Below are 26,375 nucleotides of genomic sequence, written 5' to 3'. Positions count from 1 at the left end.
CTATCAAGGTCAGCATTTATTGCCCATTCCTAATGACCCTTGAGCGCGTGGTGGTTAGCAACCTTCTTGAACCATGGCAGTCCATCTGATGCAGGTAAATACATAATGCTGTTAAGAAGGGATATTGATCCAGCAACAGTGAAGGGACAGCAATATAATTCCAAGGCAGGATGGCGTGTGATATGGAGGGAAACTTGCAGGTGATGATGTCCTAGTGTGTCTGCTGCTCCTGATGTTGTTGATGGCAGATGTGTCTCAGTCACACCTCACAAACTGAGTTACAGTAGCTCTTTAAACCCTCATGGCACCTTGAATTTTTATGGGGCCTCTTAAGTAGAAAGAACATTGCCACTTCACAGAAGCACCTTGCAGGGATGATCAAAAACTGGGTTGAAGGGGTAGGTTTTGAATTGGATCTAAAGGGGCAAAAGGAGGTAGAGCAATTTGAAATTGTAGCAGAAAGAGGCCATTTGACCCAACAACAATCTTATCCAGGCTCTATCTTCATAATGTATTCACCTTGTTCATCAGCCTGACAGAAGCACCAATTTAGTACAAGCAATCAACCTAACCTGCACATCTTTGAACTGTGGAAGGAAACTGAAGCACCTGGAGGAAACCCACACAGACATGGGGAGAATGTGCAAACTCCACACAGACAATTAACCGAGGTCAGAATTGAACCCGGGTCCCTGGAGCTGTGAGACAGCAGTGCTAACCACTGTGCCAACCCTTGGGAAGGGAATTCCAGCCTATGGTGTCTAGAAATGTGAAAGAGGCTTGTTATTGTTGGGGAAGGGAGGAAAGGAGACAGAAGAAGCCAGAGTCAGAATAATAGCCCTGTGGAGAGAGAAAGGGTCATGATGTGGAGATGTCAGCATTGGACTGATCACCCTCCTCTGAGAGAAGGGGGCCAGGGGAGGGCGAAAAATATTCATGTCTTGTGAGCACTCTACTTTATAAACTCTGTCAGTCAGTTAGTAAATTCACCCTCCACTGAGAGGAGGGGACCAAAGGAAGTGAGAGGTGGAGGTGCAGGTAGGAGTGGATTGAGGTGATGGTTGCTGGGGGAATGGATTCTTTTATATCTGGAGAAGATTGTTGAAATTCAAACCCCTCACTCACCAAAGCTCCCATTTAACTATTTTGTTTTTTAAAAAAGTCCTGCCTGTAAACTCTTCAATGTGCTAGAAATTACTGGGCTAATCACCTGAAGCGTCAGCTTTACTTCAGTAAGAAATCTCACCAGGTTAAAGTCCAACAAGTTTATTTGGAATCATGAGCTTTTGGAGCGCTGCCCCTTAATCAGGTGAGCCACTCAGCTGATGAAGGAGCAGCGCTCCAAAAGTTTGTGATACCAAATAAACCTGTTGGACTTTAACCTGGTGTTGTGAGACTTCTTACTGTGCCTACCCCAGCCCAACATCGACATCTCCACATCATTGCTTTATTTCAGTTGTAGAACTCTTCCCTCCTGAGTTAGAAGGTCCATGATTTCAAGCCTCCAGCTCTTGAACACATGGTCATGACTGACAGGTGGAATATTGAGGAGACACTACACCTTTGAGTCAGAATGTTAAATGGAGGCCATATCTGCCTGTAATACAAGTTTCATGGCATGCTTAAAGGAAATAAGAAGTCTGACAACACCAGGTTTAAGTCCAACCAATTTATTTGATAGTAAACTCACAAGCTTTCGAGGTTTCCCTCTTCATCAGGTGAAACCTCAAAAGCTTGGGAGTTTACTATCAAATAAATCGGTTGGACTTAAACCTGGTGTTGTCAGACCTCTTATTGTGTTCACCTCAATCCAACGCCAGCATCTCCACATCATGCTTAAAGGAATGCATGGGCTTCTTTAGGTGTTCTGGCCAAGATTTGCCTAGCAACCACCACCCAAACAGTTTTACCAGTCCATTATCGCATTTGCTCTTTGTGAGTTGCCTCAGAGCAAATTTACTGTGGTGTTTTGCTGCATGATGGTGACTGGAATTCATTGTGACATGTTTTGGAACATTCTGACATCATCAAAGCCATTAGGTGGCACGGTGGCACAGTGGTTAGCACTGCTGCCTCACAGTGCCAGGGATCTTTGTTTGATTCCCAGCTTTGGTCACTGTCTGTGCAAAGTTTGCACATTCTCCCTGTGTCTGGGTGGGTTTCCTTCAGGTGCTCTGGTTTCCTCCCACAGTCAGAAAGACATGCTGGTTAGGTGCATTGGCCATGCTAAATTCTCCCTTACCGTATCCAAACATGCGCTGGAGTGTGGCGACTAGGGGATTTTCATAGTAATGTCATTGTAGTGCTAATGTAAGCCTACTTGTGACACTAATAAATAAACTTTAAAAAAATGTATAATTCTTAAATTCACCAACCAATTTTGGCCACGTATGGTGAGAATAAAAAATTCCAGAAGATTTTATATAAAGAGCAAAATGATGTTGAGTGATCTGCAATACCTATTGCATCAAATATGAATATAAACATTTGTTGATTTTTTTTGTGCTCCTTTTCAAAACTGACTGTTGTAGAATGTCCTGAGCCTGGATTTCAATAAAAAAGAGCATATCGGGGCACTTACTGAAACACTTACAGAATGTACATAGTGAGTGTTACAGGGGAGACACATCTACCTTCAGGGCTGACAGTCTGCTGCCTAGCTAGACAACCTAACACACAATGTTAATTCTTCATCATCATGCACTTGAGAGATTAGCATATTTATTCCATTAACTCTTTAAACTGCAGCGTCCACGCCCTTTTAATTCACTTGCATCCACATTTACTAACTGACTGGCAGAGTTTATAAAGTAGGGTGCTCAGAAGACATTGATATTTTTCCATATTTTTTGATATCAGGGATGTCTTTCTGAATGTCAGTTTTTTGCCAAAGGCCAAACACATTACAGTAATGAACCTCACGTTTGTTTCCCTTGTTTCCACTCTGTCCCAAAACATAGTCCTATCTTTCTGAAAAAGAGAACTCCTGCATTTTCAATGGAACCTTTCACAAAGTCAGGACATCTCAAATCGTTTTCCAGCTAACGAAGTCCCTTGTATAGTTGTACTTTGTACAGTTTGTACTGCGTACAGTTCTGGTCACCCTATTACTGAGAGAATGTATTAAACTAGAAAGGGTGTAGAAATGATTCACTAGAATGTTATTGAGACTTGATTGTCTGAGTTATAAGGAAAGGCTTGATAGACTGGGACATTCTTCCATGGAGTGTAAGAGATTTAGGGTGATCTTATAGAGATCTATAAAGTAACGAGGTGCGTAGATCAGCTAGATAGTCAACATCTTTTCCCAAAGGTAGGGGAGTCTAAAACTAGAGGGCATAGGTTTAAGATGAAAGGGGAGAGATACAAAAATGTCCAGAGGGGCGATTTTTCGCACAGAGGTGGTGAGTGCCTGGAACAAGCTGCCAGAGGCAGTAGTGGAGACGGGCACAATTTTGTCTTTTAAAAGGCATTTAGACAGTTACATGGATAAGATGGGTATGGGCCAAACGTGAGCAATTTGGACTAGCTTAGTGGTTGAGAAAAAGGGGCAGCATGGACAAGTTGGGCTGAAGGGCCTGTTTCCATGCTATAAACCTCGATGATTCTATGACTCTATAATAGTAGTCACTGTTAGTAATGTAGGATGCTGAAGCCAATGTGTGCACAGCAAGAGTCATCCTGATTCGAAATGTTGGCTGATTCTGACAGAGGGTCACCCTAACTCGAAACTTTGGCTCTATTCTCTCTCCACAGATGCCGTCAGAGATTTTTCAGCATTTTCTACTTTGGTTTCAGATTCCAGCATCCACAGTATTTTGTTTTTTATCACAATTAGTAAGTTTATAATAACTAGATAATTTAGTTTTGGTGATGTAGATTGAGAGATAACTGTGAGCCAAGGTGCTGGAGAGAATACACATGTTCTTCTTCAAAGTGCTGCCCAGGAAACTTCTCCATAAACCTGGGAGGCTTTGGCTTAAAATCACATTGAGCTGATAGAAGCTCTGTAGCACAGAAGGAGGCCATTCAGCCCATCGAGTGTGCAGCGACAACAAATACCAGCCAGGCCCTATCCATATAACCCCACATATTAGCCCTACTCATCCCACTAACCTATGCATCCTGGGATACTAAAGGACAGTTTTAGCATGGTCAATCATGGCACATCTTTGGACTGTGGGAGCAAACCAGAGCACCTGGAGGAAACCCATGCGAACACAGGGAGAATGTTCAAACTCCACACAGACAATGACCCAAGAATCAAACCCAGGTCTCTGGAGCTGCGAGGTGGTCGTGCTAACCATTTTGCCACCATGCTGCCCCATATCTGAAAGACATACTTGTATCTTATGACTTTCTTAATGCCACACAAAAGAAAGGAAAGACTGTCTTGAGAAATGGAATATTCTACTTTTGGTTCAATTGGTGACAAGCTGCTTTGTGTTGCATTGGCTTTCTGGGAATTAGATTTTTAAAAAATGTAAATTGGGGCCTAGCACCTGTGAAGGACTCCACAGTCATGATGCATGGGGCAAGCATCAGGCTTCCTTTGGTTAAGATTTTTCAATGTCCTCAGCGATAGCCAACACAGCTGAGTTAAATTTTTGTTTTCTTATAAAGAAAGTTTTCTCCTAGAGCTGAAGATTAAGGGTCCTTGCCTTCTCCCTGGGAGGTAGCATCGGCAATGGGTCGGTCGGCAGGCAGCCTGCCTTTGCTTCACTGAGCTGCCTGTGAAAGTTCAACCAGCCCGAGGGCCCTCTTCCATTGAATCGGGACCCAGGGTAAAATCCAATCCAATAGGAAGAATTTTCCAATGTCAATTCTCCTGTTTTGCCTTTGGGCTTTGCTTAGTTTTCTTTTGCTTCTCCTGAGAGATGGCCAACTTGGGTGGCTCCTGAGTTGGCATGGCGACAGGGTAGCAGAAGCAGTAGGAGGTCTCTGATCGTGATACACCAGCTATGATTAGTGTTGAGCAGACTTGATGGACAAAATGGACTGGCCTTTTGTTGTCATTTTCATATGTCCAAATGTCTGCAGCAATCACACTTTGACCTCGTACAGCAAGGATAAAACTCTGTCTATGTCATCTCTGAGTCTTAACTTCAGTGTGCTTTGTCTCTTTGTGATCTCTAAGTGAGGCTTCCTAATTACTTCAAGTTAGTGTACAGTTATGGCCAGGTATGCACTGTAATTTCACATTCGCTAGGAATTGGATGAAAAATGTGCAGATTAATTTCACATCAGAAAGTGGAAATCTCTCCACTCCAAATGCCTTTAATGCAATGTGCTCCAATACTTATGTTAGCAGTAGGTAAGCGATAAGTTGGTATTATTTCAAGTACTCAGAAAATATAAAGTCCTCTGGTCAATGAGAGATAGCTGTTAATGTAGCGAATTTTGTAACTTTTGTTACTGCATATGATTTAGGGAATGTTGGGTGATGTCCTAATGGAACTGTTATGAATGATAAATGTTTTGTGGTATAGCATCGACAAAATCTCTCAAAGCAACCAACCCCCCCACCCCCCCAACCCCCAGCCACCCCCCACTATGGTAAAGGACATTTATAATCTCCAGGGGAATAGGTATAAAGATTATAGAATACTAAGTGTTGTTGGTTCTCCATAGAGGAGCAAAGAAATAACTCAGAATTATATAGATCTTTCGAAAACCTGAGGGTATAGCCAGTGATTGCATCATAGGGAGTGCAGAAGAGGGAAAGAACCTAGAAAACTCATCATTCAGGTCAACTTAGCACAAAAATGTTGACCTTGCACAATGCTCAAAAGCAGAGAAATATGTTTGTTATGTGAATGTGTTTCTTTTGTCGGAAAATGTACAATTTCTCATGCCTTTTTTTTCCGGCTGGAATCTTAATAAACTGTCCCCACAGGGGAGAATGGAAGATCCCCATCTCCTGTTGACCTTTACACTATCGCTCTTCAACATTTTCTGAGGTGAGACATCAAAATATTTCATTATCTGTTCTAAAGACAATAACTACAGCAGACATAGTAATCAAATTCCTCTGCAACATACAGCTACAACGTTTTTAAGAACACTTCTTCTAACCAAATCAGAGCAGTGATTGGAAGGATACAGTAAAGGTTGCAAGAGCTGAGTCGCTCTCTTCCTCTTGGAAGTATTGATCACAGCCAACCATCCTGAGAAATGGAATCTACTGGAAACTAAGATCTTTTGGGTATAAAAGGCAAATGTTATGTTGGCCTTCATAGTGAGAGGATTTGAGTATGGGGATAGGGATGTTTTGCTGCAATTGTATAGGATACTGCAATTGTATAGGATGCAACACCTGGAGCATTATGTGCAGTTTTGGTGTCCTTATCTCCGGAAGGATGTCCTTGCTACAGAGGGAGTGCAGCAAAGGTTTACCAGGCTGATTCCTGGGATGGCAGGTCTGTAACATGAGGAGGGACTAAGTCGGTTAGGATTATATTCACTGAAGTTTAGAAGAGTGAGAGTGGACCTCATAGAAATTTATAACATTATAACAAGGTTAGACAGTGTAGATTCAGAAAGGATGTTCCCAATGGTGGGGAAGTCCAGACCTAGGGGCCATAATTTGAGGATAAGGGGTAAACCATTTAGAACTGAGGTGAGGAGAAATTTCTTCACCCAGAGGGTAATGCATGTGTGCAATTCACTAACACAGAACGTAGCTGAGGCCAAAACGTTGTCTGATTCCAAGAGAAAATTAGATATAACTCTTAGGCTAATGGGATAGGGAGGAAGGGGAGGGATCAGGATTTTCTACGTTTCTAACACATGAAAGTATACTCGGTATAGCTACAGGCAGGAAGGCAAGAACAGAACAGGCGCCTTACAGCATTTAGACCAGCCAAAGGATGGTTAGCCATATATTGTTTATTTTCTTTACAAACTGTAGAATGTTTGAAATCCAAGCCCTCTTACTCGACCATTTGTAATAGTGTGTACGTTTGGGGCTCAGGGAATGTGTGTGCATTTGAATAGTGGTTGCGATTTATTCTAGTCTTTTTTCAATTCACGAAGTAACTTCCATAAACTTAAATCATTCTTTCATTTAAATTCGGAAACCCCTGTCTGATAAATTCCTGAAAGCATGCAAGTTGGCAGTATTGGCAAAGCACATCTCTGATAAATTTATTACAGAACCCAGGTGTGGTCGAACAGGGGAATCAATTTTAACCCCTCCCCACGTGATCATAACAATAGGGGAATGCGCGACCACCAATTAGTAAACATCTAGCCTATCAATGTAGATAATTTTATTACCCTGGATCATTGCAATTCTAAACATTCCTGCAAACTATTGCTAGCAATTTCTCTACTAATAGGGCTAATTTTCTTTGGAGCAGGATTAACACTGAAAGTGGGTCAGGGCAAGTTTTCCTCATGCCATGACCCTGACCCATTTTCAAGTGTGCAGGGTGGTCTTAAAGTAGTGTCTCTGGTGTACAGAGACAGCCCGTTGCTACTTAACCAAAAAAAAACAATCGATACAACGATCGTTGCAGGACCAGAAAGAGAAGGAGTTTCTATTTGAATAGAAACATAGAAAATAGGAACAGGAGGAAGCCATTCAACTCTTCAAGCCCGTTCCATCATTCAATATGGTCATAGCTGATCATTTATCTGAACACCATACTCCAGCTCTCTCCCCATTCCCCTTTAATCTATCTATTTCCTTCCTAAATATATGCAGTGATGTGGCTTCCATAACTTTCTTACATAGATTTGCCACCCTCTGAGTGAAGAAGTTTCTCTTTACCTCTGTCCTAAATGGCCAATCCCGTATCCTGAGACTGTAACCCCTTGTTCTAGAGTTCCCAGCCAGAGGAAACCACATCCTTGCATCCAGCTTGGCCAGCCCAGTCCGAATTTTATATGTTTCAATGAATTCTAAATTCTTCTAAACTGCAGCGAATACTGGCCCAATCAACCCCATCTCTCCTCATTCCACAATACTTCCATCCCAAGAATCAGTTTGGTGAACCTTTGCTGCACTCCCTCTATGGCAAGTATTTCCTCTCTTCGATAAGGAGACCCAAAGCTGCAATGGGAGGGACTTTCCAGCCACGCTTGCCCCAAAACAGGAAAATCCCACCCGAGGTCAATGGACCTTTCCGTGGTCAGCTTCTTGCCCGCTACGATTTCTGTGGTGGGCAGAATGGGAAAATTCACCCCAATATTCCAGGTATGGTCTAACCAAATCCCTGTACAGCTGCAGTAAGATATCCTTGCTCTTGCACTCAAGTCCTCTTGCAATGAAGACCAATATACCATTTGCCTTCCTGCCTACTGGTTGTATCTGCATCTTTTCTGCATCGTTGTAGCTGAGTGGTGTACTAGGACTAATCTCTCATTCTCTAAGTAATACTCTGCCATTCTGCTTCTCCATTTGAAGGCGATAACTTCACATTTATCCACATTATATAGCATCTTCCGTGCATTTGTCCATTCACTCAACTTGTCTAAATTACCTTGAAGCCCTTTAAAATCCTACTCACTACTCATATTCCCACCTAATTTTATGTCACCAGTAAACTTGGAAATATTGGCTTGTAACCTCTTGACTTAACATCATCAAGTTTGGGGGCACCCATTGATGCTCTGGGGAATCCCTCTCAGAAGTTCTCAGAAGTTCCTTTTGTATTTGAGATTCTATTGGAAATTCCATAAGTGGTCTCACATTTTGAATGTCTTTTCAATGGTGGGTCATCCAGCCTTACATTTAAATGATTTTCCAGAGTGCATGCCTGAGTGGAAATGACAAAGAAATCACCTGACCATTTGGCCTCCATCTTAGGTCGAAGTAAATTGTCCAATATGCCAGTAGAAATGCCCGTCATCTCCATCGTTTCAGGGGCTAGGATGTCAATATGACAAGTGTGAAAAACAAGGCTGAAGCACTTGTGACAATCTTCTCGTAGAACAGCTGAGTGTCTGATCCACGTTAGCCTCTTCCTGAGATGCCACCTTCATAGATGCCAGTTTCAGACAAATTGATTCACTCCATGTGACTTCAATAAAGTAAAGTTAGGTTTATTTATTAGTCACAAGTAGGTTACATTCAGACATCAACGAAGGTACTGTGAAAATCCCCTAGTCGCCACACTTTGGTGCTTGCTCGGGTACACTGAGGGAGAATTTAGCATGGTCAAAACACCTAACTTGTACATCTTTAGACTGTAGGAGGAAACCGGACCATGCAGAGGAAACCCACGCAGACATGGGGAGAATGTGCAAATTCCACACAGACAGTGTCTCAAGCCGGGAATTAAACCTGGGTCCCTGCTGGTAATTACTGTGCCACCATGCCGCCCCCATATACAGGTATGGCTGAAGGTATTGGATACTGCAAAGGCTATGAGTGGGCCTCACACATCCCTGCTGTAGCACTGAGCATTCATTATCCAGAACGAGTCATACCTTTACCCAAGCTGTTAAATAGCACTTATCCAACAATACCTGGGAAAATTGCCAAGGTATGCCCTGTTCACAAAAAGCAGGACAAATTAAATTCAGCCAGTAATCACTCTATCAGTCTACTCTTGATCATCAACAAAATGATGGAAGGTAATGTTGGCAATGCCATGAAATGCCATTTACCCAGCAACAACCTGCTCACCAATGTTCATTTCAGTTTCTGCCTTGGCCACTCATCTCCTGATCTCATCATAACCGTGGTCCAAGCATTGACCAAAGAGATGAATTCCAGAGGTGAGTTGAGAGAGACTGTCTTTGATATCAAGGTAGCATTTAACTGAGTATGGCACAAAGGATCCCAAACAAAATTGAAATCAATGTGAATTAGGGTGAAAACCATTCACTGGCTTTTGTAATCTCTTTGATTTGATTTGAGTTAGTATTGTCACATGTAATAGTATACAGTAAAAAGTATTGTTTCTTGTGTGCTATGCAGACCGTTCATAGAGAAGGAAAGAAAAGAGTGCAGAATGTAATGTTACAGTCATAGCTAAGGTATAGAGAAATAATAACTTAATGTGAGTGGGTCCATCCAAAAGTTTGAGGGCAGCAGGGAAGAAACTGTTTTTGAGTTGGTTGGTATGTGACCTCAGACTTCTGTATCTTTTTCCCAATGGAAGAAGGTGGAAGAGAGTATGTCCAGCATGCGTGGGGTTCTTAATTATGCTGGCTGCTTTTTCGAGGCAGCGGGAAGTGTAGATAGAGTCAGTTGAGGCAGGTTTGTGTGATGGATTGGGCTACATTCTAGCAAAAAGGAACATGGTTGCGGCTGTTGAAGTCAATCATTCCAGACACAGGAAATCACTGCAGGAGTTCCTTGTGGTAGTATCCTACAGCCAGACATCTTCAGCTGCTTCACTGATGTTGCCCCATCTTTAGATCAGAAATGGGGACGTTGGTTGACGTTTGCACAACGTTCAACACTATTTGGGATTCTTTGACACTGAAGCAGCCCATGATCACATGCAGCACACTCAGGTTTGGGCTAATAGGTCATAAAATTACAATATAGATGCTCCTAGTAATGACTGTTTTAGTCCTTCAAAGAAATGTCGATGGTCTTTGTGCCCCAGGAAAGGCACAATATTTCTAAACAATTCCATTAATGGAGAGAAGAAATTATAGAGGCTTACTATCTTCAAAAATCATTCTTATCTTAAGGAGTTGGTATGGTCTTAATACTCTCCATTTGACTTGGATCAGGACATATACCAGTACTGTAATAAATAGGACCTAAGGAATTAATCTGCTTCAGTATTGATGTCACATCTCATACTGCTGATTAATCTTGGAACATGTCATGGGGTCTGTGTGAGCTGAAAGAGATTCAGGCCAGCAGATAGCCCAAAAGGAAATTGTTGAAAACAATACTGTCTGAATGGGATAAAAAAGTGTGGCAGGTTCTTCAGATCTCCTCGCAAGATGTATTGACCAATTACCAAGTTTCAAGAATTCTGGCATTAAGCTTCAAGGAGAATTTTGCATCTACAATTCTTAGATTTAACTCTTCTAAGGTAGGTATTTTATGAGGACAATGCTTCAAAACTGCACTCAAACATTGCAGATTGAGGCAGACCCTCAATGATCCAGCTTTCTCTATGACAGATCTGATTGAGCTGTACCAATCTGTGGGCTCTTGAACTCATCCAATGGTTCCATCTGTTTCCATTTTGTCTATTGGACCTTCAATTTGTCTTGTGTGTGGATGCTACATTTACACTGTGAATCAATTGACATACTTGCATTCTCCTGCAGGTGTGATGCTGCAGCCCCCTTAAAATTGCCAATTTCGTTAAAACATTCTGGATATTTCAATGTTTAGTCATGAACTGAGGAACAATTTCCCCAGTTAATCTGCCTTGTAATTTCTGACTGATTCCATGGATTGTTAGCAATGTTGAGGGGCCAACATTCAGATAAACCTACAATTCCTAGGCCTTTAATTTCCTCACATGATGAAGCACTTCCCTACCAGCACTGTGGATATACCCGTATTATACAGATGGTAGCACTTCAAGGAGCTTGCTCACCAATACTTGCTCAAGGGCACTTAAAGACTGGAAATAAATTATGCCCTTGCCAGTGATGTTCACATCTGAAGACCAAATACAAACATAAAAAATGGAACCTTAGGACATCCCAAAGTGACTTACAGTCAATGAATCGGTCTTGAAATGTCAATATTTTGGTTACAAATACAGCGGTCAATTTGCATGCAATGAATCCCACCTGTAGCAACAAAATATAGGAGAAATTGACCTGATTTTTGCTCGAGTTGCGTGAAGGATGTATGTTGGGCAGAATAGCATTTTTTTTTTGAATAGTGCCTTTGTATCTTTGACATCCACCTGAAGAGCTCAAAAGAGCCCTTGCACATTTGAAAGGCCACAGCTTCCAAAACCCAGTCACAGAAGAGATGTCAGCATGGATTATCAGGAAGAGGGGGGAGTGGCTTGAACCCAGAACCTTCTGGCTTAGAAGCAAGAGTTCTACCACAGAGACAAGGCTAACACCTAGTCCCAGGCTCCCTGGAAAGAGCTGTCAATTCATGTTATTCATTTTGCTCCACAAAATGTGTGCTTTAGTGAGAAGTGAAAAATTCATTACATGTGACTGTAGTTTGAACTTGGCCTGCAGTGAGTTTCAATATGGTGTTTTCCTGTGACATGCCTTCACTTTTTCTTTCCTTGACATTGTTTTAAAGAACTATACTTTGACCACAATCAAGAACAAGGGATTGTTAGTCAGCTTGTGCGTCAGCAGCAATATTGTTACATACAAGTGATTTTAAGTGCAGACAGCCTGGATTTTAACCAATGTTGTAATGTTTTACAATGTTGTCAAAGGCTGTATGGAAAGAAGAATGAGTGCCTTTGACTACAAAACTCCCAAACAGTTTAACCTAACCCAGTGAACATGACCATTGGCATTACAAACTTAGCATTCGGAAAAACAAATTCCATCTCAGCGTAAATGCTAAAATTACCTACAGCAAACGTCCATTGTTGTTGAAGGCAACACGTTGTTGAAATGTGCACGGACATTCATTTTCATTCTCTTAAAAAGAGCAGGAACACTTTGTTCTTATTAGCTCCCTGCAGGTTGTTTTACAGCTGGGCCCCTTCCCAATATTTTTCAGCCAGCTTCCTGAACTCGTTGACAGAACCGTCTGGACACCACTGGCTTACATTCCAGGGAATCTTTGCTCCTTATTTGAGTTATTGAGCTGAATTTCAAACAAACACAGACAGACCACCAGAATTCTGAACTCAACATGGGACTGGCTCCATACACCTTGGAGATATTCCCAATATTCTGTTTTGGGTATTCCAGCAGATGTAGCGCTCGGAGATTTGTCAATCATGTTTTCCATCCACGCTCCCATGACACTTCAGGTCATACCCACTGGTGCTGCCACATTTCAAAATCTATGGTGGAGCAGTAATAAAATCCTTATTGCGAACTAGCCTTCAAAAATAAGCCTTGTAGGATTTAAGCCTAATAATAATAGGAGTGCATGTTCATGGTGCAGTGTCCGTATGTGCTGGCGCCTTTGCTTGTACTCTGCAAGCCTTGAAACTGTGCACTGAGGCTCTTAATGTGTATGAGATGCCTCTCCCTCCCCATGCATGTTATAAGTCAGACATGATACCACCTAGTTTCTCTTTCGAGGCTCCAATTATGCAATTTATGAAACTAAAAGTGAAAAATATCTACTTATATTTACATTCTTTGGAGAACGAAACACTCATATTTCACAGTACCTTCACTGTAGTGTTAAGGTAAGCCTTATTTGTGACAAATAAAATAAACCCAACTTTAACTTTTCACATGGGGATGGTATCATAATGGGAATGGTGCTAAACTACTAATCAAGAGGCCTAATCTAACACGCCTGTGATGTGAGTTCAAACAGTGAGGAATTTCAAATTAATGAATTCATCTGGAATAAAATGCCAGTCTCATGAATAATAATGATTGTAGAACCACAGGATTATTATTAAAAATGCCTATGGTAGTACAGTGGCACAGTGGTTAGCACAGCTGTCCTACAGCGCCAGGGATACAGGTTCAATTCGCAGCTTGGGTCATTGTCTGCGTGGAGTCTGCATGTTCTTCCCATATCTGCGTGGGTTTCCTCCAGGTTCTGCTGCTTCCTCCTACAAGTCTGAAAGGCATGCTGGATAGGCGCATTGGCCATGCTAAATTCTCCCTCAGTATACCCGAACAGACGCCAACGCGCAGCAACTAAGGGATTTTCACAGTAACCTCATTGCAGTGTTAATGTAGACCTACACGTGACACTAATAAATAAGCTTAAACTAATGCCCTTCATGGGAAGAATCTTCACCTGGTCTGGCCTACATGTGACTCCAGAGCCACAGCAATGTGGTTGACTCTTAACCGTCCTCTGAAATATCCTAGCAAGCCACTCAGTTGCACCAAACCACTGCAGAAGGCACTCTCGGTGGACTACACACATGGATTTTGTGAAAGTAGCTCACCACCATCTTCCGAAGGGACACTAACATCCCGAGAATGAGTTTTTAAAAAACTAAACATGCAAATCAGTGTCTCAGAGCATTTTGCACAATGAATTGCTTTCAGATTAAAGGTTAGCAATGCAGTAATTGGAACTATGAATTATCCCACAAACAGAAGTACAACACATGACCAATTGATTTGTTTTAGATTTGGCCAGGTGGAGCAATGTTGGACAAGAAAGACTTGTTGCTTTTTTTCAGGGGATGTATGAGGGATTTTTCGTGTCGAACGGGCAGACTTACTAGCTTAATACTGCATCGAATAGGATTCTAGTGCTCTCTTGGTATTGCACTGGGTATCAATGCATTTTTAAATACTTGCATGGAGTTTGAATTAAGAGGCTGGAATTCACCAACCTCGCCCAAGTCCAGGATTTTCCAGTTCCGCTGCTGTGAATGCAGATTTGACAGAGCGCCAAACTCTCTGTTCTCGCTGGCGGCGGCAGCAGGGCGTACAACATTGGAGAATTCTGGCCATGGTCTCAGTTATAAATAACAAAGAGAACACATTGAATATGGTCACTTTGTAACACTTTGGAAGTGGAATGTTCTGTTCCACATGTCAAACACAACACCTCATTACCAAAGCAAGTTTCCACTTTACCGCTGACTCAGTAACTTCATTGGTTTGGATGTGGCTTTGAGCTCAATTCTTTGGGATTAGCTTAGGCCAAATTAAATAGAATTTTGGTGCCTAAATTCAACATGGTTATGCCATTGTACAAGCATAACAGAAATGCGTGATTACAAATTTAGCAGTAGGCCTTCTTTGGATAGCATCAGGGCCCAACTGAAATATTTGTCCACATCCCACTTTTTGATTGACTTGCTCATTTCGGAAAATGTAATGTGTAAATTCTGGCCACTTTTTGAGGCCCTGTAGAACCTAACCAGCGCTCTTAAAAGGGATGTTGGATGGCCTGGAAATGCAAGTAAGTTATTTTTATCTTACTATTAGGTGGGGTCAGGATGAGGAGGAGTGTTTCCTCATTAAAACTGCTACAGCCACAATCCTGCACTCACAACCCACTTCTCCTCTAGCCTCTCCTCTCCTCTGGAGCTATTTGTAGACCTTAGTGGCATTGTGGCACTGCTACCTTACAATTCCAGTGACCTGGGTTCAATCCCTGGCTTGGGTCACTGTCTGTGTGGAGTTTGCATGTTTTCCCCATGTCTGCATGGGTTTCCTCTGGGTTTCCTCCCACAGTCCAAAGATGTGCAGGTTAGGTTGATTAGCCATGCTAAACTTGCCTCTTATTGTCCTGGGATGCCTAGGTTAGAGGGATTGACGGGGTAAATATTTGGGCTTATGGGGAAAGGACGTGGGTGGGATTGTTGTTGGTTCAGACTTGATGGGCCGAATGGCCTCCTTTTGCACTGTCGTGATTCTATGATTCTATCCTATAAATTATGGAGTGATGTCGTCTGAGGCCAATTTAGGATGTTCTTTGGATCTTTCTATTTTGATGCATCTTATAGCACAAATCGCTGTTTGGATTTCTTTATTCCTTTTCCCTGCGCAGGTTTTTTGCCACAAATGTTGACATCCACTGGAATTTTAGACCTCGCCCGCAGTTGAGATTCTCCAGTCCTGCTGCTGTGAAGGACATTTGGCTGAGTGCCAACTTCACCACTCTTGCTGGCAGTGGATGTGGGGCTATAACATCAGCGAATTCCGGCTATTGTTTCTCTAAAAATCCCAGCACAGTATTTTCAACACATTAAAAGCCACCACATTAAAAGGCTGAGGGAAGATTATTTGCCCCAGTGATCAGTGCCCCCCCACCATGCGGTTGTGATTCTGAGTTTTTATCCTAGAATAGAACAGACATAGAAGCATGAGTCATCCAGATGTCCTTGAAAGCTCCTCCACCATCCAATAAGATCATGGCTGATCTTGGACCAAAATTTTACTTTCCCACAAATCCTCATATCCGGTGACTTTCTGATGATTCAAAAATCAGTCTTTCTCTGCCTCAATAACTGTGCATCCACTGCCCACTGGGGTAGGGAATTCCAAAGAGTCACAACTCTCTGAGGGAAAGAATTCTGGCTTAAATGAGTCTTAAATGACTTGACTTCTAAACTTGAGACTGTGCCTTCTTAATCTAATTTGAGCGGCACGGTGTCACAGTGCCTCATAGCGCCAGGGACCCAGGTTCAATTCTGGCCCCAGGTCACTATCTGTGTGGAGTTAGCGGCACAGTGTCACAGTGCCTCATAGCGCCAGGGACCCAGGTTCAATTCTGGCCCCAGGTCACTATCTGTGTGGAGTTTGCACATTCTCCTCTCGTCTGTGTGGCTTTCCTCTGTGTGCTCCCTTTTGCTCCCACGGTCCAAAATCGTGCGGGTCAAGTTGATCGGCCATGCTAAGTTGACCCGAGTGTTGGGGGATTAGCAGGATAAATAAGTAAGGTAACAGCAATAGGGCCTGGGTGGGGTTGCAATCGGTGCAGACTCGATGGGCTGAATGGCCTACTTCTAAGCTGTAGTGTTCCTACGAAATGAACTGTCCAACCAGGGAAATCAATCTTTCAGTTTCTACTCAGTCAAACCTCTCAGAATCTTGCAAGCTTCAAAGAGATCACTTCTCATCCTTCTTAATTCCAGAGAGTATCAACTCAGCCTCTTATCATTGGACATTCGATTTGATTTGATTTATTACTGTCACATGTATTAGCATACAGTAAAAAATATTGTTTCTTGCACGCTATACAGACAGAGCATACTGCACATTGAGAACAAAATGAGAGAGAGTGCAGAATGTAGTGTTACAGTCATAACTAGGATGTAGAGAAAGATCAACTTAATGCAAGGTAGGTCCATTCAGAAGTCTGACAGCAGCAGGGAAGAAGCTGTTCTTGAATCCCTCGCATAGTAAATTTAAAGGTTTCAACAAGGAACAGTTTATTACTAAGATATTATTTATAGAAAATAAAGGTCTGACAGAAGAAAGTCTACTCACTTCCCCTCCCTGCCTCCAACTGAGGTTCCTCCCTGTCCCTTGATGTGCATCCTTGCCCCTGATTGGCTTGATTTAGAATCATAGAGGTTTACAGCATGGAAACAGGCCCTTCAGCCCAACTTGTTCATGCCACCCTTTTTTTTAAACCCCTAAACTAATCCCAACTGCCTGCATTTGGCCCATATCCCCCTATACCTATCTTATCCATGTAACGATCTAATGCTTTTTAAATGACAAAATTGTACCTGCCTCTACTATTACTTCTGACAGCTTGTTCCAGACACTCACCACCCTCTGTGAAAAAAATGCCCCTCTGGACACTTTTGTATCTCTCCCCTCTCACTTTAAGCCTATGCCATCTAGTTTTAAATTCCCCTACCTTTAGAAAAAGATATTGACTATCTAGCTGATCTGTGCCCCTCATTATTTTATAGACCTCTCCAAGATCATCCCTCAGCCTTCTACGCTCCAGAGAAAAAAGTCCCATTCTATCCAACTTCTCCTTATAACTCAAACCATCAAGTCCCGGTAGCATCCTAGTAAATCTTTTCTGCACTCTTTCTAGTTTAATAATATCCTGTCTATAATAGGGTGACCAGAACTGCACACAGTTTTCCAAGCATGGCCTTACCAATGTCCTGTACAACTTCAACAAGATGTCCCAACTCCTGTATTCAATGTTCTGACTGATGAAACCAAACGTGCTGAATGCCTTCTTCACCACTCTGTCCACTTGTGACTCCACTTTCAAGGAGCTATGAACATGTACCCCTAGACCTCTTTGTTCTGTAACTCTCCCCAGTGCCCTACCATTAACTGAATAAGTCCTGCCCTACTTCAATCCATCAAAATGCATCACCTCACATTTGTCTAAATTAAACGCCATCTGCCATTCATCAGCCCTCTAGCCCAATTGATCAAAATCCCATTGCAATCAAAGATAACTTTCTACACTGTCCATTACGCCACCAATCTTGGTGTCATCTGCAAATTTATTAACCATGCCTCCTATATTCTCATCCAAGTCATTGATATAAGTGACAAATAACAGTGGACCCAGCATTGATCTCTGTGGCACACTGCTGGTCACAGGCCTGCAGTTTGAAAAACAACTCCCTACAACCATCTCCGACTTCTGTCAGCTTCCTGTACAGCTTCTTCACAGGGTCCAGACTGAAGATATAGCCCTCAAATGATTGCTTCTTCAAATGGGCCATGTTACAGGACTTTTTTAAGGTTCATGTGCAGGTTCAGTTGGCAGTAAGGAAGGCAAATTCAATGTTAGCATTCATTTCTAAAAGGCTAGAATACAAGAGCAGGGATGTGCTGCTGAGGCTGTATAAGGCTCTGGTCAGACCCCATTTGGAATGTGGTAAGCAGTTTTGGTTCCTAAGGAAGGAGGTGCTGGCCTTGGAGGGGGTCCAGGGGAGGTTCACAAGAATGATCCCAAGAATGAATCTTTATGTGCTCTGACCATAAAGTGAACAATCAGACAGGTTTCCCTGACTTTTGAAAAAGAAAAGCGAATAACTTTGTCATGTGAGGAGTAGTTGAGGAGTCTGTGTCTATATTTGATGGAGTTTAGAAGGATGAAGGGGGATCTAATTGAAACTTCCAGAATACTGAGAGGCTTAAATAGAGTGGATGTGGAGAGGTGTTTCCACTAGTGGTAGAAACTAGAACTCGAGGGCACCAACTCAGAGTGAAGTGACACTCCTTTAAAACTGAGGTTAGGAGGAATTTCTTCAGCCAGAGGGTAGTGAATCTGTGGAACTCATTGCCACAGATGGATATGGAGGCTAGGTCACTGAGCATCTTTAAGACAGAGATAGATAGGTTCTTGATCAATAAGGGGATCTAGGGTTACGGGGAGAAAGCAGGAGAATGGGGGCGAGAATCATATCAGCAATGGCAGAGCAGACTCGATGGGCCGAATGGCCTAATTCTGCTCTTATATCTTATGGTCTTATGGTCTCTCATTCCAGGAATCAACACCATGAATCTCTGCTGCACCATCTCCAAGGTGAGTTTATCTTTCCTTAGATAAGGAGACAAAAATTGTGCATAGTACTCCCAGTGTGAGCTCACCAAAGCAAGACTTCTGAATGATCATGACTAATGTTGTTTGATCCCAGCTGGGCAGAGTTATGGATATTGTAATTTTTGTAGGTGCCCCAGATTAGGGATGGGAGAAGAGGAGTCAGTCACAGCTTCTGCTCCAAATGGTTATGCAGTATTTCGACTGGAAAGTGAGTGTCTGCAGATGTTGAGTGAGTCCAGCATCTAGTTCAATTAATATGTTCTCTATTGCTGATCACTTGTCAAACTGGGCATACAAGAAGACTAACTTCTGGAAGATTTGGAACTGCATTTACAGCAAAGCTAAATGCTTTTGAGAGTGCAGGGAGAATCCTCTTTAGAATATGAATCAAATAGATTTTCTTCAAACAGCAACAAATAGAAGGTAAACAATCACAGAATCATATAATGACACAGCATAGGGAGAGCCCATTTAGCCTATTGAGTCTACACAGACATTGTCAACGAGCCATCCACTCAGTGCAACTCCCCAGTTCTTTGCCCAACTTGCAACATTTTTTTCTTTAAATACTTGGGTGGCACAGTGACGCAGTGGCACCTCACAACACCAGGACCCGGGTTCAATTCCGGCCTTGGGCCACTGTCTGTGTGGAGTTTGCACATTCTACCTGTGTCTGCGTGAGTTTTCTCCGGGTGCTCCCACAGTCCAAAGATGTGTGGATTAGGTTGATTGCCCATGCTAAAATTGACTCTTCGTGTCAGGAGGTAAATGTATGGGGTTATGGGAATAGGGCCTGGGTAGGATTGTGGTTGGTGAAGACTCGATAAGCCAAATGGCCTCCTCTGCACTGTAAGGGTTATATGATTTATCCAATTTCCTTTTGAAGACTACTGTTGAATATGTTTCTCTCCATTCTGTGGTTCAGCGCACTCCAAATCCTAAATGTCCATTACTTAAAAAGAATTTTCCTCATGTTGCCTCTGGTTTTGTGATCAATCACTTTATATTTACACCTACTGGTTATCAACCTTACATTCATTGGAAACAGTTTGTCTTTATTTATTCTGGCTAAACCCTTCAGGATATTAAACATCTTTCTCAAATCTCCTCACCCTTTCTGCTCGAAATAGAACAAGGTCAACTTCTCCATTCAATCTACGTAACTTAATCCTTCTTCCCTGGAACCATTTTAGCTAATAACCTGTTGTAAAAACACACTTTATGTCAATTAATAATTTTTGCATTTACTGTCTGGAAATTCTTAACCTTTTTGTTGAGATTAAAGTTAAGATATCCCAGTGACTTGAAATTAGAGTCAAAGGTGTCTGAACATTTGTAGCACTGTACCCTCGACATTACAAAACGATTGAAATGGAGACAATGGGGAGGATTTTCCGGCCACACTCACCCCAAGACCGAAATATCCTGCCCAAGTGGACATTTGCTATGATTCCCACGGTGGGTGGGACAGGAAAATTCCATCCAACCTCTCTGCAAAGCCACACCAATTGCCAAGAAATAGGAGCCATCTCCTATTCCATTTGCGAAGAGTTTAGAGAATCACCTGGGCACTCAACTGGGTGAACTAAGTATTGTACACCAGTATGGACCAGAAATAGCCACATTCAACTGGTTGATGTTCAACTGAACACGGAGATGTATCACTGGAACCCTCAACTTGACCCCAACATCCTGGTTCTGCAATAGAAACATACGGACTCGAAGAATTACTTCTGTTTCTTCTCAGTTGTTGCCAAACCTGAGTTTATCTAGCATTTTCTGTTTTTATTATCCTGTTTATCCATGTTGGGAAACATCGCATCCCTCTGTTCCATCCCCCCCACCTCCATCTCTGTGATAGTGACTCCCTGTGAAGCTCAGCACCTCCCTATCATCAGGACCTCACCAATGTCCCTCACCTCCGCTTTCAATCACATGAGGCCTCTTGGGCCCAATCACACTGTCTTGGACAAATGCAATTTCGTCCCTAAAGGAACTTGGGTGAAATGAATTCTTAGAAAGTCACGAGAGACCCGACACAGAAAATCCCTCATTTTGACCCCCTTCATTGCTCACAGGCATCCCTAAACCACATCCGTACAAACAATGGCAGATGAGGATACCTGATGCACAAATGGAACATTTAAAACTCCTGTGTACAACTGTGGTCACTTAGATCAGACTATGGAACACGTAATGACTAAATGTCCATCTCAGAAATTCAATGGAGTTATTACAGCAAGACACACCACCATTCCCAACTGTGGTCTAAGCAAAGTAACTGGAATATATTAGTCATGAATATATTGGATTCATTTGCCAGTTGGAGACAGAAGCTCATATGAAAAGTTATCTCCTTTTGTGCGTCAGTTGCTGTTTTTTTCTGTAGAACTGGACAAGCAACTGAAGTGCTGAAGGGGTGAAACACTGATTAGATTTCTTCTCTCTCTCTCGCTCTCCATCCAGCTTATATGTTTGCAATCCTGTCTGCTGACTATCCAGATGCCACAGAAAGAGTTTTTACAAATAACTCAACTCATTGCTACTGTCTGCAGATCTGATAGATTGTTCGCCTATAGCTTTTTAAACTGCCTCAACTTCAAGGTCACCAAAAACATCAAGTGAAAGTAGCAGGATCACTGAACTAAGCCTGAAGCCAGGCAAGTGGTCCACCTTCAAGATGCGCATACCCATTTAATTTTGCTGGATTCTAAATTACTTAATCAACCCTTCCTGCTCGAATCTGTTTGTGTGCGTGTATGCACTCTGAGTGTTGTGTGTGTTTGTGCGATGTGTGCTTGAGTGTAAGTGTGTGTGAGGGTGTGTGTGCATGTGTGTGTGCATATGTGCGCGTATGCATTGTATGTGTATATGTGTGAGTGTGTGTGCATGTGTGTGTGTATGTGTGTGTATGTGTCTATGTGTGTGTGCGAGCGTGTGTGCATATGCCTATGTGTGGGTGCATGTGTGCTTGAAGCTGGTTAAGTATAATAAAAGTTATTAGCTTTCCTTTTTCAAAAGTCAGGGAAACCTGTCTGATTGTTCACTTTGTGGTCAGAGCACATAAAGGTTTAAACACTCATGTTATTGGCAAGTATAAAAAAACTTGTGGTGTGGACAAACATGGAGAGGAAAAAGGAAAAGAAGGGAGCTATTTGATACCTCCTCATCTGATCTGAAGAACCCTCTGCAAAACCTACAGGTGTTTCCCAAAGTATGGTGCTAGAATTGGACACATTACTCCAGCCAGGGCCAAACTCATATATTACATGGTCAAACATAATTTCCCAGTTTTGAACTCAATGGATGGGATTTTCCATTCCCACCCACTGCTGGGATCATCTGTTCCCACGGTGAATTTTTGGCTGGGACCAGCTGATCCCAACAGTGAGTCTTCCGCGGCTGGTCCACCGCAACAAGGCTGGAAAACCCCGGCCTCTGTTTCAGCCCAAGATTGCATATGTTTTATTAACGGATTTGTTAACTTGCCCTGTCACCTTCACAGTTTTCTGCACAAACTGTAGATAATAATACAGTAGCTGTAGATACGTTAGAATCAGAGCAGCTATCGGAAAATAGTTGGTTAACTTGGCTATTTTTAGCGATTCTTGGATGCAGCTATGTTCTCATTTTTTCCATGTGGCAAATATATTTGTACCTCGACTGTCAATTGTCAAAGAGTTATATATTTTCCTGCACAGATTTGTTATGAAGGGCTTCGTAAATAGTATTTTTACAGGAGGGGAGCTCATAAGGGGAAAACAATGTCATCATCCTTGGCCACTCATATCTGTAAGAAGTCTCACAGCACCAGCTTAACATTAGGCATTCATATCTGACCAGGACAGCCATGTTGGATTGGTATTAGGTTTTAGTTTTGAGGTTCTTGGCAGAAATGTGCATTTAAAATTTCATTAGCAAGATTCCTTGGGGAGAGCACGGAGGGCGATGTTTCCTTTCTAAAAGTTCAAAAGTTTAGAATTGAAAGGTCCGACCCATCTTAAGATGAAAGAAAAAAGCAGCCCATGGGTTAATATAGTTTAGCAAGGAGTAATTGTCAAGCAGGAAGCCTCTGCAAGAATCACAACCGTCTTGTTGAAATGATATTTTGGCGGAATTGTTCTGTTCTGACCTAGATCTTCTAAACAGATAAAATTTGGACCTGTCAAGACTAAGAATTCCATATTGATTTGGTTTCTGAAGGTTACTGTGTTATCAATGCGATTAAGTTGTTTTGCCTGGCACTGTAACAGATGCACATTCCACGCTGGGACTCTGTCCTTTGCCCGACAGTAAAAGTACTTTCCTTCATCTTCCCATTGGCCTGCACTGATAGCAATCCTGGACAGATTCATGGAAAACAAGAAGAAGCTGACTCCCTCCCTTCTAGGATTGCTAAGCCATGCCTTATTCAAAGAAACTTTACACAATTGTCAATTCAGTCCTTTTGGGAATTAGAGAGAACATTTGTGTTCAAACAAAGCAGCATTAGGTCTTGAGACTAATAAGCAGCGCCATTAAACAGCCAATGTGTGCTTTGTCCACACCTCAGCTGGTTTGCCCTCCTAGCATTTTGGATGCTAGAACCAAGATTCCTCCAATTAATAAAGAACAAACAAAGAACAAAAGCAGCCCGGGAAACAGGCCCTTCGGCCCAACGAGCCTGCGCTGCCATCTCAACACCACCAGTCCCCCTCTCCACCCACGACCCCTGTCTAATGTTTTATGGCCATCCAGATTGAGGGAAACTGATTTAGGGACAATTTATTCCTGCCAATCAGCCTAACAGCACATCTTTGGGGTGTGGGAGGAAACCGGAGGACCCAGAGAAAACCCACGCAAGCACGGGGAGAATGTGCAAACTCCTACAGACACCGGCCCAAATCCATGTGTCTGCACAGCAATCAGCGATAGTCACTGAGCTGTCGTCTTGCCCAGTATCTTGTCCAGTTTAGGCACACACTAATGACATGAAACACTAGGCCAATCTTGAACAACCAAGAGCAGCCCCAGTACGACCCATCGCGTGTATGCCCCTCGTTGGACACGAGGTGGACCGACTTAAAACCAGGGTGCTAGTTATGTTTGTCTTTGCACGGGATGAGTGGACCACTCTTTATTTCAGTCCTACCCTCCTTCATGTCTTTTTTCTGCTCCATTGATAACTCTATCTGTCCTGTTTCCTGCTCTTGGCCTGAATTGGAAAATTTCGTCAGCATTCCGTTAAATTTCCATTCATCCTTTGTGTTCAAATAGTCCATCTCTGGCCCTCCCTTCATTTCTTTAACTTTTCCATATCCATTTCCACGGATAGGTGACTGGCCAAGATTCACATAAGCCCACTGATTCTAGCAAATACCTTAACTTCCTTCCACCCAAAATTCTGTAAGGGCTCTACTCCATTTTCCCAGTTTATCATCTGCTGACAGCATCACCTTCCACACTAATGCTTCCGAGATGTCTTTCCTCTTCTTCAATGAGGTTTGACTCCATCATGTTTGCAGGGCACTCGACTGTGTCCATTCCAATACCTCTGCTCACACCCCTCCCCCTCACCACAAGAACCATAATAAGATATCCCTTAGCCTCACCTACCAACCTTCCAGGCTCCGTATTCAGTGGATGATCCACTGAATTTCCTCCATCTCCAACATGATGCCATCACTAAACACATTTTCCTCATCACCTCACCTTTCAGCTTTTCAAAAGCATTGTTCCCCCCGTGATACTGTCTGGTCCTCAATCATCTTCAACACATCAGGAAGGGGTTAACAGACATTCCGGTTAAGTCCTAATGATTCAATAGAAGTCAAAGATATATAAAGGGGTTACAGGTGTAAAGTAAAGTTTATTTATTAGTCACAAGTAAGGCTTACATTAACACTGCAATGAAGTTACTATGAAAATCCCCTAGTCGGCACATTCCGACATCTATTTGGGTCAATGCACTTAACCGGTATGTCTTTTGGACTATGGGAGGAAACCAGAGCACACAAAGGAAACCTGCGCAGAGAATATGCAAACTCCGCACAGACTGACCCAAGCTGAGAATTGAACCCGAATCCCTGGCATTGTGAGGCACTGTGCCACCGTGCCACCCTCGATTCTATTTGTTGGAGGAGAATTGTGTGTGGAGTTGAATCAAAGAAGTAAAGGTATTTTATGAAGAAGCTGAACTCGTGTTTCCTTTACTGAGTGACAACCGAGAGGCTCAAACAACACCCACCCCTTTCCGGGGCAGCACACGCAACGCCTGCCCTTTTATATCCACCTTTCTCCCAGAGAATTGCCACTCTGTGGAATTCTGTTCCCAAGAGAGCAGTAGAGGCTAGGTTAGGTCAACTTTTGAAGGTTATGGGGAGGGAAGGGGGCAGGGTGGGGTTGAAGGAAACAGATTGACAGAGTTGAGGCCACAATCACATCAGCCATAATTTTACCAACTAGTGGGGTGGGCTTAAGAGGCCAAATAGTTTGCTCCATCTGTTAATTCTTGTGTTCTTGCCTTGTGTTCTGTTGTCCAATGAAGAGTAGTGTAATTTTGAGGTATAACACATCACTTTTTGAGTCAGCAGTTTACGTCCTTCACAACCCTACACTCAGCTTACCCATTTCAGATGATAATCTCTGACTCCAGCTTTTCGGAAGTTGGCAATGATTCTCCTATTAGAATTTGCACATCTTCTGGGCCATCTTTAGTTCTCTATTGCCGTTGTCTTCAGTCCATGAATTTTGACTAGCAAATCTTCCTCATCACCTCGTCTTCTGACCAAACGCACCTTCCTCCCACCAAAAATAGCTAATTTCCTGTGTTCAAAAATCACCATTTAACTCCCAATGGGAGTAGCAGCATTCGAGGAGACGACCTCCACAGGCCTCAGCGTGGCGTGCAGAGGGACCTCGGGGTCCTTGTGCATGAGTCGCAAAAACCCAGCTTGCAGGTGCAGCAGGTGGTCAGGAAGGCGAATGGGATGCTGGCCTTCATAGCGAGGGGGATTGAATATAAAAGTAGGGAGGTCTTGCTGCAGCTGTATAGGGCATTGGTGAGGCCGCAGCTGGAGTACTGTGTGCAGTTTTGGGCGCCGCACCTGCGCAAGGATATTTTGGCCCTGGAGGGAGTGCAGAGGAGGTTTACTAGGCTGATACCGGAGTTGAGGGGATTGAGCTATGAGGAGAGGCTGAATAAACTAGGCTTGTACTCGTTAGAGTTTAGAAGAATGAGGGGAGATCTCATTGAGACGTATAAGATGATGAATGGGATGGATAGGATAGAGGTGGAGAGACTCTTCCCGCTCAAAAAAGACAGTAGGACTAGGGGGCACAGCCTCAAGATAAA

The sequence above is a fragment of the Carcharhinus amblyrhynchos genome, chromosome 4 (genome assembly GCF_965287045.1).
Source record: "Carcharhinus amblyrhynchos chromosome 4, sCarAmb.v2.hapA, whole genome shotgun sequence".
In the NCBI taxonomy this organism is placed as follows: Eukaryota; Metazoa; Chordata; class Chondrichthyes; order Carcharhiniformes; family Carcharhinidae; genus Carcharhinus; species Carcharhinus amblyrhynchos.
The sequence above is the reverse complement of the archived record's forward strand: the minus strand, read 5'-3'. Positions refer to the sequence as shown.